The 17586-nt window shown below is 40.0% G+C and overlaps 1 protein-coding gene across 4 annotated transcripts in view; it reads left to right on the top strand.

Annotated features, from left to right (window-relative positions):
- CTTNBP2 (cortactin binding protein 2) overlaps positions 1–17586 on the top strand; it is a 1390380-nt gene that overhangs the window by 1353728 nt on the left and 19066 nt on the right. The window contains exon 23 of one of the 4 annotated variants that reach the window (XM_044088724.1): positions 7240–7266. The exons of 2 other annotated variants lie outside the window; for them this stretch is intronic. The gene's annotated coding sequence lies outside the window, so the exon portion shown is untranslated. Of the gene's footprint in view, positions 1–7239; positions 7268–17586 lie in introns of those variants that run through there. One more of the 4 variants, XR_006367010.1, reaches the window with a different exon arrangement.

Below are 17586 nucleotides of genomic sequence, written 5' to 3'. Positions count from 1 at the left end.
ACCTAGGTTTAGTAGACACTGGCCTATAAAGAACTGGCCCTTTCCTGTGTCAGACAGACTTCAAAGGGGCAGATCCAGATGCCCTAGAAGCAGATCCCAGGTGCAAGGTTCCTACAGGTCAAAGCAATGGGGTGCTTCTACCTCCAAAGTTGGAGAAGACAAATCACAACCATACAGGAAACAGTCCCAATGACTTCCCCCTGCCTGCACCAAGCACATCTCCTGGCAGTACCCTTAGGGGAAAATTAGCACTTTTTTCTCAAAACTGGCACATTATAACCCAGGACAAGTGGGCTCTAAATATCATGTCACAAGGGTACAAGTTCCATTTCCATACCCTGCCAAAGGCAAACAGCTGGCCAGATCTGCCAAAAAATCAATGGGCAGAGGCACAAAAACAAGTCTCATCCCTCATGGACATGGGGGCCATTCAACAAACCAGAGCAAGAGCAGGGACAAGGATTTTACTCAAGACTGTTCTTGGTACCTAGAAAGGACAAGACCTGGAGACCAATACTGGACCTATCTATTCTGAACACATTCCTGGATATACCAAAATTCAAGATGATGACTTTGCAGCAGCTTCTGCCCATGCTGGGCAAGACCGCTTGGCTGGTAACTCTAGACCTAAAAGAGGCATACCTGCATGTCCCAATCAGACAATTATGCAGACAATACCTCAGATTCAAGGCTGGCTCAATGCATTACAAATTCTCTGCACTGCCCTTTGGCTTATCTACTGCGCCCAGGGTCTTTACAAAGTGCCTGACACCAGTAATTGCATTCTGCAGACAAAGAGGACTACAATTATATCCTTACTTGGACGACTGTCTAATTCAAGCAGGGAACAGGGACATTCTTCTACAGCATCTGGCATTTGTGTAAAGACTTCTAACATGCCTAGGGTACACGGTCAACGAAAATAAATCAAAACTAGTACCCTCTCAAGAGAAAATATTCCTGGGTGCAAGCTTAAATACAACTGCCCAGATGGCTTATCTCACACCAGCCAAACAAAGGCAACTGACTACCTATTTCAAAATGTTGGCAACAAAGGCCCAGTTATCTGAAAGAAACATTCTGCAGGCTTTGGGCTTCGTGGCTTCCTGCATCCTACTATTTCCATATGCAAGACTGCATATGAGGAAATTTCAATGGTACATAAAAAGTGTTTGGACTTAACATTGCCACAGCCTGGAAACAATGATTCCTCTCATTCCCTGCCTACAACAGGAGTTTCGATGTTGGGCAAAGGCTTGTCACCAAAACAAGGGACAGCCATTCACATTACCCCCAGCCAGGCAGACACTAACAACGGATGCATCAGATTATGCCTGGGGGGCCCACATGGCAGGAAGATGCATTCAGGGCACATGGCCCTCAATCCAAATGCATCTACATATCAATCAAAAAGAGATGCTAGCTGTTCAGAATGCCCTGACAGCCTTCAAGGACCTACTTCATCCAGGACAACTACTGATAAAGACGGACAACACCACGGTCATGTGGTATATAAACAAGCAGGGGGGCACACATTTTTGTCCCCTTTGCGACTAGCCATGACTTTGTGGGACACAGCATTAACTTACCAAGTACATCTGCAGGCACAATTCCTGACAGGAAGAAAAAATACTCTGGCAGACGAACTAAGCAGAAACCTCATGGATCCCCACGAGTGGCAGCTGGATCACCAAGTCTTCAGCATGATAACAATGAAATGGGGATGCCCGGACATAGATCTATTTGCTTCCCCTCACAACTACCAACTAAAAAGATTCTGCACAAGGACTTATCACAGACAAGCATGGAAAGTGGATGCCCTATCTTTCAGCTGGAAAAACCTATCAGTATATGCTTTTCCCCCACTGCCTCTCCTCCACAAGGTACTCCTAAAAGTCAGACAGGAGAAGCCAAAAATGATAATGATTGCTCCAGACTGGCCCCGCCACTACTGGTTTCCAGTTCTAAAGAACTTGTCTCAATGCCCAGCTTGAACCTTACCTCAAATACCTCATCTACTGTCCCAGCAAAACAATCCGATCCTGCACAGCCAAATAGGACTTTAAACCTGGCAGCATGGCAGATAATGTAGTCATACAAAACACACCTCTCAGTAAAGCTGTGATGGATGTCATTTTGGAGGCCAGAAGGCCTAGTACTAGAAAATCTTATGCTGGAAAATGGAAGAGATTCTGTGCCTGGAACCAGGCACAAGGAACTGATACAGCTGTGCCAAATATTCCTCAGACAAAGGTCTATCCTTTTCATCTATTAAAATTCATGCCTGTGCCATTTCGGCTCATTACAATACAGAGCCACCAATCTTTTCTCATCCCTTATTAAAACAGTAAATTTAAGGCCTCTAAGGAAATCACCAATGCTTGCATGGGACCTCATCTATGTCTTGGAAAAACTCACCCTGCCTTCTATTGAGCCAGCTGCTACTGCTGATATAAAGTTTTTATCTTGGAAAACAGCTCTGCTCCTAGCAATAACTTCTGCAAGATGAGTTTCAGAGCTTCAGACACTCATGGCTGTGGAACCTTTTTATCATTTTTTATCCAGACAGGGTCTCTCTGAGGACAAACCCAACATTTATGCCTAAGGTGGTGTCCATTGTGGCTCTTAACCAAACTATTCACCTGCCAACTTTTTATCCAAATCCACAGAACAAGGGGGAGAGAATTCTGCATTCTTTGGACGTACACAGACAGCTTAGATTCTACTTGAACAGAACCAAAGTTTTCAGAAAGACAGAACAATTACTAGTGGCATATGCTGCAGGATCACAAGGAAAGGCTATCTCAAAGCAGACTATTTCAAAGTGGATAGGCCACTGCATTCATTTCTGCTACTTACACCATGGCAAGCCAGTGCCTAAGGGCATTAGCCCACATTCAACCAGAGCTGCAGCCACTTCAGCAGCCTTTCTCAGGGGAGTACCAATAGAGGACATTTTAGAGACTGCTACTTGGAGTTCAGTGCACACCTTTACAAAGCACTATCATCTGCCACTCTACTCTAAATCCAGGGCAGGCTTTGCCACTGCAGTTCTGCAGGGCCTCATAGCCGCTCCTAATGCCGTTTAGCTCCAGCCTTCCATCCATAGCTTTGGGACTCTACCCAAATGTAATGACTGCAACAGTGAAACATGAAGAAAATAGTACAGTTGTGTACACTTACCATAAATGTAGATGTTCGAATGTATTCACTGTTGCAGTCCAGGTTACCCACCCACCATCCCCCTTTCTTCTGATGGAACCTATCTTTCCTTCTCTGATTTATACAACCTATGTCGTGTATTTGCTTGTAGATGAAGGTAAAGTTTATATTGGTGCATGTATTTATATGTATATAAATTTTGGCTACCCTTTTGGGGGCACCTGACATCTGGGGCAAAAAGAAAATGGTGTTGGCCGCATCTTTTATACCCCTGATGTCCTGATGTGAGGGAAGGGGCGACAGCAGCCGACGCAGGACCCAGGACTTTGGAATTCAGGCCGACTGAGGGCAGCCTGCCAGCAGGATTACCCCAAATGTAATGACTGCAACAGTGAATACACTCGAACATCTACATTTATGGTAAGTGTACACAACTGTACTTTTTTTATCTTTTATATTGTATTTTGTTTTGTTTTAAGTTTTTTTCTTTTGGAGTTTTAAGAGGTTTTCACTAGGTTTAGTTAGAAAAATTAGAAAATAATTCCTTTGTAGTCAGCGAGTAACATCCAGCTAATTAGTGGGAGGAGTTGAGAAGTAGCATTCCTCATTTAACTTAAAATATTTGGAGGCATCTTTAGCTGTAATGCTTGTTTGACTTGCTGTTCTCTGCCTGACTATTGCTGATCTCTGTCTGTATTTGATTTTTCCCCATCTGCCCTCCTGCTGTTGTACTATTAAACCTGGTGGCTTTTGAGATTCCCACCCCTGCTATAAATCTGATTTTGGTCACTCCAACCAGTCCCATCTCATCAGCTCATTCTATTGAGTACTGAGAGATCAGCTGGGAAGGCCCATCCCCTTAGTCTCTTAAATTTGAACTATCTTCTGTTTCCTCCCTTCCTACTTACTTAAAATGCACTTTATTCAGCTGATTTTACTGTATCTGTGTTTCTTCCTACTTTATTACTTTGTTTTGCTTTTTGTTGCACATTCTTAAAGTGTTTAGTTGCATTTAATCTGTTGCATTTATTATTGCTTGTTAGTAGCCTGATTACATTTTAACTGTTATTCAAAACATATTAGCTTTGATTTAAGCACTTCAAACTATTTCCTTTACATAGGGAAGGTTTGTGGTCTACACTCTTGTGACAGGAGAGGTAGCTTGCATCATTCTAAGTTGGGAACTGCTGGTTGAAAGCTTATTGTGTCTTAGTTCTGGTTTAAGCTCTTAGGATTCAGGCCAGTTATTTTACATTTGGAAGGTTTGTGGTCTACACTCTTGTGGGAGGAGAGGGTAGCCTCTGACCTTTTGAGCTGGGAATTGCTGGTGAAGGCTTATTGTGACTGTTATTCTAAGTGTCTTTGTTCTGATGTAAGCACTTGGGCTCCAAACCAGTCATTTTAGATTAGGAAGGCTTGTGGTCTATACTATTGTGGCAGGAAATGATAGCCTGCACTCTTCTAATCTGGGAATTGCTGTTTGAAGACTTATTGTGTCTGTTTTTCTAAACGTTTCTTAGTTCTGGTTTAAGCACTTGGGCTCCAAACCAGTTATTTTACATTAGGAAGCTTTGTGGTCTACACTCCTGTGAGAGAACAGGGTAGCCTTCACCCTTCTCAGCTGGTAATTCCTGGTGAAGGCTTATTGTGCCTGTATTCTAAGTGACTTTGTTCTGGTCTGTGGTCTGCAGTCTTGTGGCAATACTGTCTAGACAGATTGTTTAACTACTAGTGATCCAGTATGTTTGATCTTCTGGTTGGAGCATGCACTATCTGTTCTAGGGTGTTTGCTTTAATAAAGTCCAGAAAGCATTGTGCCTGTGAGTTTGAGGCAGTGTATGTTTCCCAATTTATAGAGGAGTAGTTAAAGTCACCCATGAATAGGATGTTTAGTTGGATGGTGAGCACCTTTAGTAGGATTAAGTAAGAGTCATGAGACTCTAGGGGCTTAGATGGTGACCCGTAGCTAGCAATGATATCATGAGGGACTTTACCGATGGTGACTTGCATGTGGGTGAGCTATATGATATCATCCTATTTAACCTAGCCATGATATCGCGAGGGACTTTAACGATGGTGACTTGCATGTGGGTGAGCTATATGATATCATCCTATTTAACATAGCCATGATATCGTGAGGGACTTTACTGATGGTGACTTGCATGTGGGTGAGCTATATGATATCATCCTATTTAACCAACATGGAGATATTTTTGTTGCTAATGTAAATCGAGGCATCTCCATCTTTGACCCCAGTCTGTGCTGTTGTTGGTCTAAATGTGTGGAAGGCACTGTAGCTTTGCACTTCCAAAGTTCTTTCTATGGCTTTAAACCAAGTCTCAGTCATGGCACAGTTGTCTACATTCTCCAGAATGAGGAGGGCTTAAAGGGTGTGGAGTTTTTTGCTTAGGTTCCATGCATTGAGCAGTAACAGCTTAAGGTTGCTTGTAGACTTTTTCACTATGTTGGCAGTTTTGTCTTTTTGGCATGCGTAAAAAAGGCTCTAAGAAGTGGATAAAGTTTTAGCCAATATCTAAAAGCCTAGGGAGGGACAGGTGCAACCCATCTTTGGCAAAGCAATGTGGTCTTTTGACCATGTTCTTCCATATTGACAGATATTGGATCCTTCTGGAGTGACACCAGAAACTAAGCTAATTATTAAAATCAGCCATTTTATTTTCATACTGTGGCATCATCCTTGGTGATGGTAGAATGCTGCTCAGTGCAAGGCTCATACCTATCTGTGACTCATATTCTGAGAGATCTATTATGTCTCTGTACATATAGTCCAGTGAGGTATGTCTCAGGTCATTTTCACCCATATGGACTATAATAGAATCATATGGGTAAGTGGGGTGCAGTAACTTGAGTGCATATATTATATCATAATTCTTGGCTCCAGATAGGCAACTAACTGTTATCTTTTCCTTGTCTAACCTGGTGAGTGGGGCATCTGTGTGTCAAACAGCGGAGTTCCCAATGACAAGAGTATTGGGTAAACTGCTTGGTTGCTCAATGGGCTTTGTACTTGGGGGGGGGACCATTGGGTGTAGTCTTTTGTGAGATGTTTGTTGTTGCCTTTTTTAGTCTGCTTTAGTGACCGCAGAGGAGCAGTGTTGCCATTAGGTGGCTTTGGAGATCTGTGCGATTTGGGAAGGTTCCTTTTAAGCATCTCTGCATAAGACAATCTGTGTGTGTGTGTGTGTGTGTGTGTGTGTGTGTGTGTGTGTGTGTGTGTGTGTGTGCGTGTGTGTATGTGTGTGTGTGTGTGTGTGTGTGTGTGTGTGTGTGTGTGTGTGTGTGTGTGTGTGGTTAATGGTATGTGTGAGACATGCAGTGTGGCTGTTCCTGACAACTTTGTTTGTATGCATACATCTGTTATTCTTTTAATGATTAACTAGTTGTCTGAGAACAATTGCTACATTGACTTGCGATGCCCAAATCTACCAAGCTGACCACAAAGACATTTGAAAGTTGCATATCCATGTTGTCTGGTCTTGTAATAGGGCTGGCTATGTAGGAGTAGGGATTGGGTTTTAACAGGGGTCTACCAGAGTAGTTTCTGGAGTTAAGGGCAATATTTTATGTAATGCTAGGATATGCTAATGCACAAGCTAGCTGCTCAAAGTTTATCTCCATCAAATCAAGAAAATATTCTTCTCTTTGCTTGGATGATTCCTGATGTAGTTGAAACACTGAAGTAGCATTGCAGAGTTCTCTAAGTGTTTTATAATATTCATATTCTTCAATTAATAGGTGATACAGATGAGAGAGAGAGCACAATGAAACATATTCAAGTATTAAGTAATCACAGTGATTAATCGTAGTAGTGACAAAAATTCTGCACATTCAATAATGTTCCTGTACTAATTTTTCAAAACATTACAAGCAAACATGCAAAGCTTTATCAGGCTGTTATCAAGTAACTTCAAAATATTAAAATGCATTTAAACTTCACTTGCCATTGTTTTTACATAATGAAAATCCTGATCCTCATCTGAATCTGCAATGTTTTTTTTTGTTGTTGTTGTTGTTTTTTTGTTTTTGTTTTACTTTCCATTGTGAAAATCTTCTCAGGAATTCAGAAAGAACGCCGGAGCTAATGGTAAGAGCTACAGCAAAAAGCATCTGTTTCTACAGTGTGGAAATTTGTCATTCAGAGGAATGTTAGCCACAATGAGGAAAGACCTTATTACCTGCTAATTTACATGTCTCTGAATCACCCTTACCTACCTTTAGTGCTTCCTGTTGTAGCTAACACTGTTGGCCCATGCACTATGTTGACACAGGCACTACCCCTCATTCACTCTCCCACACACATACGCAAATTGAAGTACACATGCACAACACACATACACATAAATACTGATTCCCAATGTCCTTTCTTTTTTTTCCTGCCCTCATAAATTATGGTTCCGTACAGTTAGTCAGTAATTCCAGACATTAGCATTTCATAGGTCTTAGTTGTTCATTGAATGCATCGTGATGCTAGAAGAGTCCAAATGGATTGATGTTAGGGGTCCGAATGGCGAGATGATAAAATCAGCAAGCAAAGGAAAGTGGTATTGCTGGAAATGAATTCATCTTTAAGTCTTGGTGAGTACCTTCACAAGGTGGACCCTGTTTTTACAAAATCTCACCAAGACGACACTGATATATAGACTGTATTTTATATAGCATATATTATTGACAGAAGTAGGTTAAAAAGACAGCTGGGTGCATAAGTCCCAGGATAAAAAAGTGTCACATTCTGGTAGGCGCACTGGTGCCAGGACTGGAAAAATAACAGTGTAGAATCCTCAAGACATGGAAACATTCATAGAATGGGGCCAGACCATGCTCAGAGGGAGGATGAACCCATGTTGTAAAAGGAAGTATTAGTCCACAAAAAACACAAAAACTGGCAGGCCAAAAAAAGAGCCATAAAGATGTTAGAGTGGAGTATTGATGATAAGAAAGGCATTATGTATAGTTGCTATTATGCAAGAAGCCCAAATTTCCAAATAGGAGATATTCAAAAAGATTAAGAGAGAAATTACAGAAAGAAATTAGAGGAAAGAAAAATACTTGCACAAGAAAAACTGTCAAAAGCTTCAAATGCTAAGTTGTGTTCATTAATACAACAGATCTATGAAAAGCATTATATAGACCAAGAAAAGTTGGGTTGTTTGGAAAAAGAAGTGACTGAGAAAGTGTAAACATATAAAGTACAAACCCTAGAGATTTTTAAAAGGTATATAAAAGAAACATGGATATGGGAAAGAAACAGACATCTGATATGATGCAATATTTATGCAAAGGAGAAAAACAAACTAATACATGTAAAAGAAGCAGGTCCAAAGATATTTGAAGAAAAACAGGGAAAAGCACCCAGATATGGAAAATTTCACAAAACAAGAAAATAAGAACACAAAAGGGCAATGTAGAGCAGATTAGTAAAATAGAAGTTAAACAAATAAAAGCTGAAGTTGTGAAATACCTGCAAAGTGAAGGATTTAGTGAAGAACTTCCAACATTGGTAATATCACAGAATGATGGAACAATGAGTCCTCAAATTAAGGAGAAACAGATGGAATGGGAAGCATCTGATCCCTTGCCACATAAAGAAACTCTGGAGCCTTCAGTACAAACCCAGTAAAAAAGTTCAGTTGGAGTTACACAACAAGGGAAGGAGCATGAAACAGTGGCAACTCTGACACAATCAGTGTTGTAGAGTGAAAAGCCAGTGAGTTCCATTATGAAAGAGCAATGGATGACACAGATGCAGCTGAAGAGAGTAAGTCACAGAAAGATGTTCTGGAACTTTCTGTAGAATGCCCACAGGAAACAAAGAATGCACCCTCAGTTTAGAAGAGAATGATCTAATGGAAGAATTGCTTGGTTTAATAGAGATGGCTAGATATATTAAGATCGATGAAAGAAGTAGATTACAGGAGGTCAATAAGACACAAAATGTTAGAAGTCTGATAAAACAAATGAACACAGTATTCAAGACTGTTAACAGAAGTTTATGTGATATGACACAAGTAAATAGGGTATATTCCCATGCAGCTAAATTAGTAGCAGATAAGGTGTTACCACAAAAACACAGGACAATGGGGGAAAGGAAGAAAAGAAATCAAATGCCATCATGGAAATATCGAATAGAGAAAACTATAAAGCAATTAAGACAAGTCACTGTTAGACGAGTATAGAAGAGCGAACAGATCAACAAAAATACTTAGAAAGATAGATGTGATAAAAGCAATGTGCAGTATCAGAAAAGACCAGGATATATTGTACACTATTGCAAATAATAAACTAAAGATATCAGTACACACAGAAAAGCTTAAAGACATGCAGATACATATAAAGGAAAAGTACAGAATAAACAATTCACTGATGACCCAAAAAAGCTTTATAGAGAATTGGGAAACAAAGCAAAAGGAATAGAAATACCTCCGAATAAAGAAGAAATGGACACATTTTAGAGAAATGTATATGAAGACTCTGTGGAGGATAACAAAGATACTGAATAGATAGAAGAAGTTAAAGAAATAGTAAGAAGTTTGACTGTACGGGATATGAAATGTGATGAATTACCAGCCAGAGAAATTTAAACAAAATTAAGAAAAGATCCTACATGGAAAACCCCAGGCCTAGATGCATACCTAACTTCTGGCTAAAAGTATTAACATGTTTACACAAAGACTTAGCCCTGAGTAAGAACTATTTACATGCACACCCTGAACAGACACCAGCCTGGTTAACAACAGGAAAAAAATGACACTCCTCCTTAAGAGTGAACTTGCAATCTATACTAAAAACTATAGACCAATAACTTGTGTTTCGACAATGTATAAACTATACACTGGAATTGATGCCGATAGAGTTTATAGTCATTTAGACGAAAACTCAATCATGGCATTAAAACAAAAGGATAACAAAGGATCATTTGTTGTTAAATAAAGTCATAATGGAGAATGGAAGAGTCTAAGTCTGCCATAAACAGATTACAAAAAAGCATTTGACAGAATCCCACATTCATGGATAAAGGAGCATTTACAGATGTATAAGATACACCCTGCACTGATCGATTACATTACAGTGACCATGAAACAGTGGCAAACCACTATGCAGCTATGCCATGACAAAGGACACATTATTTTCCCAGGGATAAAAGTTCAAATGGGGATATTCCAGGGTGATTCTTTGTCACTGCTGCTCTTGGCTTTAACCCATTAAGCCATCTACTTAACAGATTAGATCATGGTTACAATTTGGCTTGCAGAGCACAGCAAAGTGTAAAGATTTCTCATCTTCCTTTTATGGATGATTTAAAACTGTATACTTCATCAGATGAGGAGCTGAAAGCAGAATTGCAAGTGGTTAAAAGTTTCTCAGATGATATTGACAACACACCACTTAAAGATGACCCAGTCGTCAGGAACTTGGGAACATACATAGACCGTAATCTAGCCTTTGACCATCACTTGTCTACATTAGTGAGGAAATCATTCTATGTTGCACAACTTATAAACAAAGGTATAGCATCTAAGTCCAAGGAAGTCATTGTTCCACTGGATTCGGCATTCATCAGACCTGTCATTGAGTACAATGCCCCGTTTGGTATGTACCTAACCTGACATATCCAATAAATGGATTACAGGGCATAAGTAAAATGTCTTATGCAGACCACCTCAAGTTTCTATCTCTGTATTCTGTCTCTTACAGGCTGTTGAGGGGAGATCTATGTCTGGCATACAGGGCATTGTCAGACCCCACTCTGACAGATCTACTACATATCACCAAAAAAACAGCACCATAATTATCCGTTCTAAAAACATAAACCTTGACTGTGATATAAATAGGACCTGCTGAAGAGACAAGTATGTATTCCAGAGACTGCCCCATCACTGGAACAGGCTCTCCATCCATATGAAGCAGAGTTCCTCCCTAACCCAATTCAAGTGTAACTTGGACAACTGGATGGGGAACAGGAAATTCATCCTTGGCTTGGCACCTATGTCTCTAATGGACACATGCAACCTGTAAATGGTTCATCTCCCAGGCCCCAACTTGTACATTTTTCATCTCCCAAGCCCCTGTTTACACTTATCAAGGGTACCAGAACTTGTCAGAGATTGGGGATGCATGGCTAGGCTTAAAAAGGCCATTGTGGTCATTAGCTTAGTAAACACCTATGAACTTATGAGCCTATAAGAATGTCATTTTGTCTTGATAAATGTGCAAAAGCAACATTTAAAGTAAGAAAGCTGCAGGACCAAGAAAATATCTGGCTGGGACAGGAATGTGATATAAAGGAACTTGAACAAGAGGGAGTATATAAATATTTGAGAATTGATGAAAGATTGACAATAAAACATGAACAAATGTAAACAAAGCTCAGAAAGGAATATTTTAGAAGACAACACTGAAAACAGCCCTGACCTGACATCTAGGAGCAAAGTCCAAACTGTAAACCAGTTTGCTGTTCCTGTTCTAACTTGCAGCTTTGGGGTGATCGGCCCCAAAAAATATTGGATCAGTTGGACGGGAAAACAAGAAAAATGCTTCACTCTTATCAAAAGATATACAAAAATCAGTGCATACCAAGCGGTATGGCCCTCCTCAAAATAGATTACATACATACATCTGCAAACATAGGACTGCATTCATATCTGCTGACCTCACAAGATCCAAACATAGTGAAAGTTTTAAAACATGAAGAGAACAAATCTAAGATGACTTCCCTGCTTAGTTTAGTAGAAGCATATCAGTGTCAAACCAGAAGTAGACAAATATCAGGCAGCAACTGAATGTGCCAAAAGACAAAAGAAGGAGTGTAAGGTAGAGGATCAGATGAGAAAGCAAGATGTGGAAAATGCATAAATATAGTTGCAAATACAGAAAACTCCTGGAACAACCTCATGTTGATCAGGATCTGATGCTGGAATGGTTAAGGGAGGCAAATTTAAACCAAAAGATGAAAGGTTAATATTGGAGACCCAGGATAGTAGACTATGAACATGTTGGGTTACAAAGTCCATTGAACATGTGGGAAAAAAAAGACACATGCAGGTTTAATAAAACATAACTGGAAACACTTGCATAACTTGTTGCTGGGCATGATACACTAACGGCAGAGGGTCTGTATACTGAAAGCCATGATAACGTGGCAAGGATGTTGCATGGGGGATTGTACAAACATTACAAAATTGAAGTAGCTGAGAAGCATTGGAAACATGATCCACAAAGCATTATAGAGAATGTTGAAGATTATACCACATGGGATCACCCATTACCAACAGTTCAAAAGACAGATGTGAAGCAACCAGATATGGTGGTCTATGAAAAGAAGACATATGTAGCATTGAACAATGAAACTGCTACACCCAGTGATTACAGTATCTTACATACAGAGAGAGAGAGACAACATCATAAAGTACCAGGACTTAGAGGCACAAATGAGAGAATTGTGGGGGAAGGATACCGAGACAGTTCCAATAATAGTAGGGATGGTGGGTCTCCAAAAAATAATATATGATCGTATTTAGATATGCTTCCAATACATGTAACTTTAGAAGGGGTCACTTCTGGGTACATTGCAGGTGCTGTGAAGAGCACTTTTGGCTAACATCAAAGATTGAAACAGTACTAATTTCATGAACTTTAATCATGCTTCGACTTAGGAATGGGGTCCATTCCCATCGTGGTGTTAGAGACCCGAAAGACTTGTAGAAATTAAACTGAGCTAGACGTGTTCCTCTATTAACATTTTAAATTGAGTCCCAGTAATAGCCAATGTCATCTAATTTTCCCCCAAACTTTGAATTGAAGACCCCCCCCCCATTTCAGTTGGACACCCCCCATTCTTTTCCACTGTCTGTCCCTGATTTTACTGGATGCTGTTATTATCCCATCTTATAGGTACCCTGACCCTTGTAACTCACAGACAGTTGTAATCATTCAATCATGCCAGACATTAGCATTTCATTATTCCTACTATATAAAAAAATAGTCACACTGGTGGGTTTGTGCTGCTCCTTTCTGTTTCAAGGATGTACAACATGAAACCCCCACCCACCTTTTACTTTTAGTACATAATTTTTTTAAGACATAGGTAACATTTTCAAGTATCACTGATGTCTACTGGTGCTACCGAGGACTAATATTGTCTTTGTGAGAGGAACAGGTATGGGGTTTGAAGCTTTTTAGTGCCTTTAGGGTATACTCTGTAGAGTTTCCCCAGTATGTAGTGTTTCTTCCCCAGTCTCACATAATTTGTGCTCCACTACTTTTCTTCTTTATTTTTTTAAGTGTCTTTAAGGCATGTTTTACAGACTTATCCATAGTGCCTAATGTCTGCCAAACCCCACATATTTAGTGTTGCAAAACGTTTGTTCTTTATTTTATAAAAGTACCGCGAAGGAACTCAGTATAGACTTATCCCCACACACACACACACACACACACACACACACACACACACACACACACACACACACAGACACACCACTTTCTGTCCACTAAACTCCCCTGCTCTTACATCTAGCTCAGTGGGTGAACACAAGCTTTTGGCCGTATTCATGAATACAAGCATTCATTTCTCTGAATCCCTTACTGCCAACATTTTCTGGAGGCAGCAAATAACTAATTAGCTTAGGCTACTTCCCCAGAATGCCTCATTAGCACTTATCATGGTCACAGAGACAGCCCACCACACTGCTGCACATCTTCATGCTAAAGCACCACTGTAGGGCTGTCCCGGAATCATAAATGGTTATCACAAGAGTACACCACGTATATACCACATACCACATCAGTTTTACTTTGTCAAATTTCTAAATTGTCAAAATTAATTTGTTGATACCAAGTGAGCGACAGTTTAAAAATTTGAAAAAAATATCTATGGAAAAGAAACAGCATTGCATGGAGATCACTGTACAGTGGGGATCGGGGAATGTGCCCTTGCCCCACTGTAGTGTGATCTCAGAGTTAGTATATATAATTAGCAGGGGGTGAGGGCATTACAGGGGGCTTGCCTCCCTGCAAAACTGCTGTTTCTTTTTCATAGCTATTTTTTAAAGTTTTAAATTATCAGTCATGTTGTCTTGACCATATGAATTTTGACAATTTTAAAATTCAGTAAAGTAAACTAGATGCATGTATACCTCATGGTAAATGTTCTAAATTTGCACTCTTATTTTATCATTCTTGTATTTACCTAATCTGGGTCATTATCTATTTATTTAGGTTTGCTTTGGCATAACATTTGGAAGATGGCTGAGATAATTAATGGGTGTGGATTAGGGCTGCAGAATTCTCACAGATAAAGCATGCTACTTGTCTGCACTGAATCCTGCAAGCAGTCTCATTTCAAAAATGCCAGTTTAATTAAAATGTTAGTACAAGCCTATTGTATAATCATAGGTAAGACCTTCAATGGCATGTCTTAGGGTGATTTATTCAGTTATTACTTGTTTAGGTCATGTGACTGCACTGTTGCAAGAGGTGTAACTGAATCCCCTAATTGCACAAATACTGCTGTTTATTTTACAAGTGTTTAGAAAGGGCTTGTCTGGCAATGCTTACTACATACCAGCCTTGTGGCTAAAGAGAAGATGAACCTACAAGGCCAGACTGACAGTTTTGTATTGTAGCAATATCATAACTTTGAACCTCTTACTGCAAGAATTTCGGATAATGCAAACATAATGAGGGAACAAAGACCCAACATCAGGGACAGATTTTAAATATTACTGATGTGAACTTAGAAAGTCATTAGAATAACAGAATTTGCAGTTATCATGCACTTTCTGAAAGATATTAAGAATGAAACTCAAATGTTTGACATTATTTGGTTACGTTAACCCTCAGTGATTTGCCAGTAGACAACAGATTTTATGAAAAAGAGACCAAAAATATAAAGCAAAAATCTGGACAATAACTATGCATACAGTCCAGGAGACCATTAAGGAGTTGAGCCTAAATTTCCTTTTGCCCTAGATTATTACCTGGATAAGTGACTTGCCCAAAGCCACACAGGAGGGAAATGACAGTGGAAACATTCAAACCCTGTACCCTTGGCGCATGGAGCTGGTTGTTGTCATTTCAGAGATTTAGCCCTTAGTATTACCTGCAAAACTTGAATGGTTGCGTGGTGTTTGAGCTGTTACTGATACCCATAAACTATAGCCTCTCTTCATCAGAAAGCTTGAAAACCTTCACTGCATACATCATGTGAACCAGAATTCTCTACCCCTCATTTATACCAGCAGCTGCAATGTCTGAATCAACTGCACAATTTTTATTTCATGTTTTTTGTGACTACCATCCACCTCTGGGCCAGTAATCAAGGAGCCTCAATCCTCACCACCGGCACCCATGGGGGATGTTCACTGACAGGATAACAGGTACACACAGTACCTCCAGATGCAGCTCTCTGCATCAAGCACAATCAAGAACCATTTCCCTTAAGAGCACAAGAGGAACACAGTCCAGGGCTGGTTTCTCCCTCTTTCTCCAGATCCCCAATACGACTCCCCACTGGCACAGCTATAGATTTGAGATCTCAGCTGAGTATCCAAACCAAGACCTCCAGAACCCTCTCTGTCCACCAGTGCTTTGTGTCCCTGCCCAAGTAACTGATGTACACACTCCTCGAGATTTGATTTACACACACACACGCACACACACACACACACACACACACACACACACACACACACACACACACACACACACACACACACACACACACACACACACACACACACACACACACACACACTCCTTTGAAAGGCTGGCACAGGTTTACTAGCTATGCCTCCTTCTGCCCAGACTATAAGGTAGTTACCACCGCCACCAGACACTCCTGCCAGATACTTTAGGGCCCTTACAAGGGTACCCAATATACTGAGTGAAATTAATATTAATACAAATGGTAGTTTGACCAAGAGCAAGGATATTAGGAGTGGCCCACACAGTATCACCAAATAAATATGCAAATACTCTCAAAACTTAAATATCTCTACAAAGATCAGCCACAATGAAATGTTTAAATATATTTAATAATAATTAAAAGAACAAGAAAATACTAAGTATATATTCAAAGTGACATCAGAATTCAAATCACAGGAAATATTTAAAATAACATCAAAGAGCAGGCTCAGACAAATAAAGAAAAATGACACAAACTTCAGTTAAGGCAAACAAACTGACAAAAAACAAAACAGGCAAGAGACTGCACTCCAAATCACGGTTTAATGTCAACACTTTTGTCCACTAGCATCAATGAACTTCATCAGATAACCTGCCCCCCAGTCAATAGATAAAGGCAGAGACCTTATCTTTATGGATGAATCAGATTATGGTAATAGAATGCAACAACTATTGACTGAGGAAGGCATATGAAAAAGTATCTAGGAATATTGTGAATGTTATTTACCAGCGTGTTAAAAGCTTGATTATTGATTTGTTCATTGAAGCTAGTATTGATATTGACACTTTCAATTATATAAACATCACATCCCCTGTTATACCAGTAATTTTGGGCCTGCCTAAAATCCATAAGGATTTATTAAATCCACCCTTTAGACCTATTGTGGATGGGAGGAGGTCTATCGCTTATGGGTGTGGTAAAGTCATCATCATCATCATCATCATCCCCCTTTTCCCATTTACATGGGGTCGGAGTATCGTATTAACTGTCGCCAGTTCTCTCGATTCAGTGCCTCTCTCCTGCCTTCTTCAACACTCATGCCTGACTGTCGCAGATCTTCTTTCACACAATCCATCCACCTCTTTGCTGGATGCCCTCGCTTCCTCTTACCTTCTTCCTGCCTGTCCCAAATCTCCCTCACCAGATTGTCTTCTGCTTTTCTACACATGTGCCCATACCATCGTAATCTGTTTTCTTTGATCTTTTCTGCAATTGGAGCGACTTTGGCTTCTGCTCTTATGTCCTCATTTTTTCGCCTGTCCCGCAGTGTGCATCCTACCACCTTTCTCAGGCACTTCATTTCCAACACCTCTAGCTTCTTCAACTGTTCTGCCTTTACTAGATAGTAAATTGAAAAAATACTTAGAGAATGCGACACAGATCTGTTTTGATTCTTGGGTTTTCCTGCAGTCAGTTTACGATTTGAGGTTTGATGCTGAATTTAATTTTCTAACCATAGACGTGAATGACCTGTAGACTGTCATTCCACAAGACATTAGTTTGACTTGGGTTAGGGAATTCTTGTTTGACAAAGGAGTAGACAGTACTAGTAGACAGTACTGAAATAAATTTGATTATTTGATTGATATTGTCTTGACCAGTAATTTCTTCATTTTTAATAAGGACTTTTATTTACAAAAAACTGGTGTGGTGATGGGCTCCCCTTGTAGTGGGAGCTTTGTGAATTGTGTTATGGCATTTTGGGAAAGGCCTTTTCTGTT

Source organism: Protopterus annectens, chromosome 11.part0, assembly GCF_019279795.1.
Source record: "Protopterus annectens isolate FY-2018-M chromosome 11.part0, PAN1.0, whole genome shotgun sequence".
Lineage (NCBI taxonomy): Eukaryota > Metazoa > Chordata > Ceratodontiformes > Protopteridae > Protopterus > Protopterus annectens.
The sequence above is the reverse complement of the archived record's forward strand: the minus strand, read 5'-3'. Positions and strand labels throughout refer to the sequence as shown.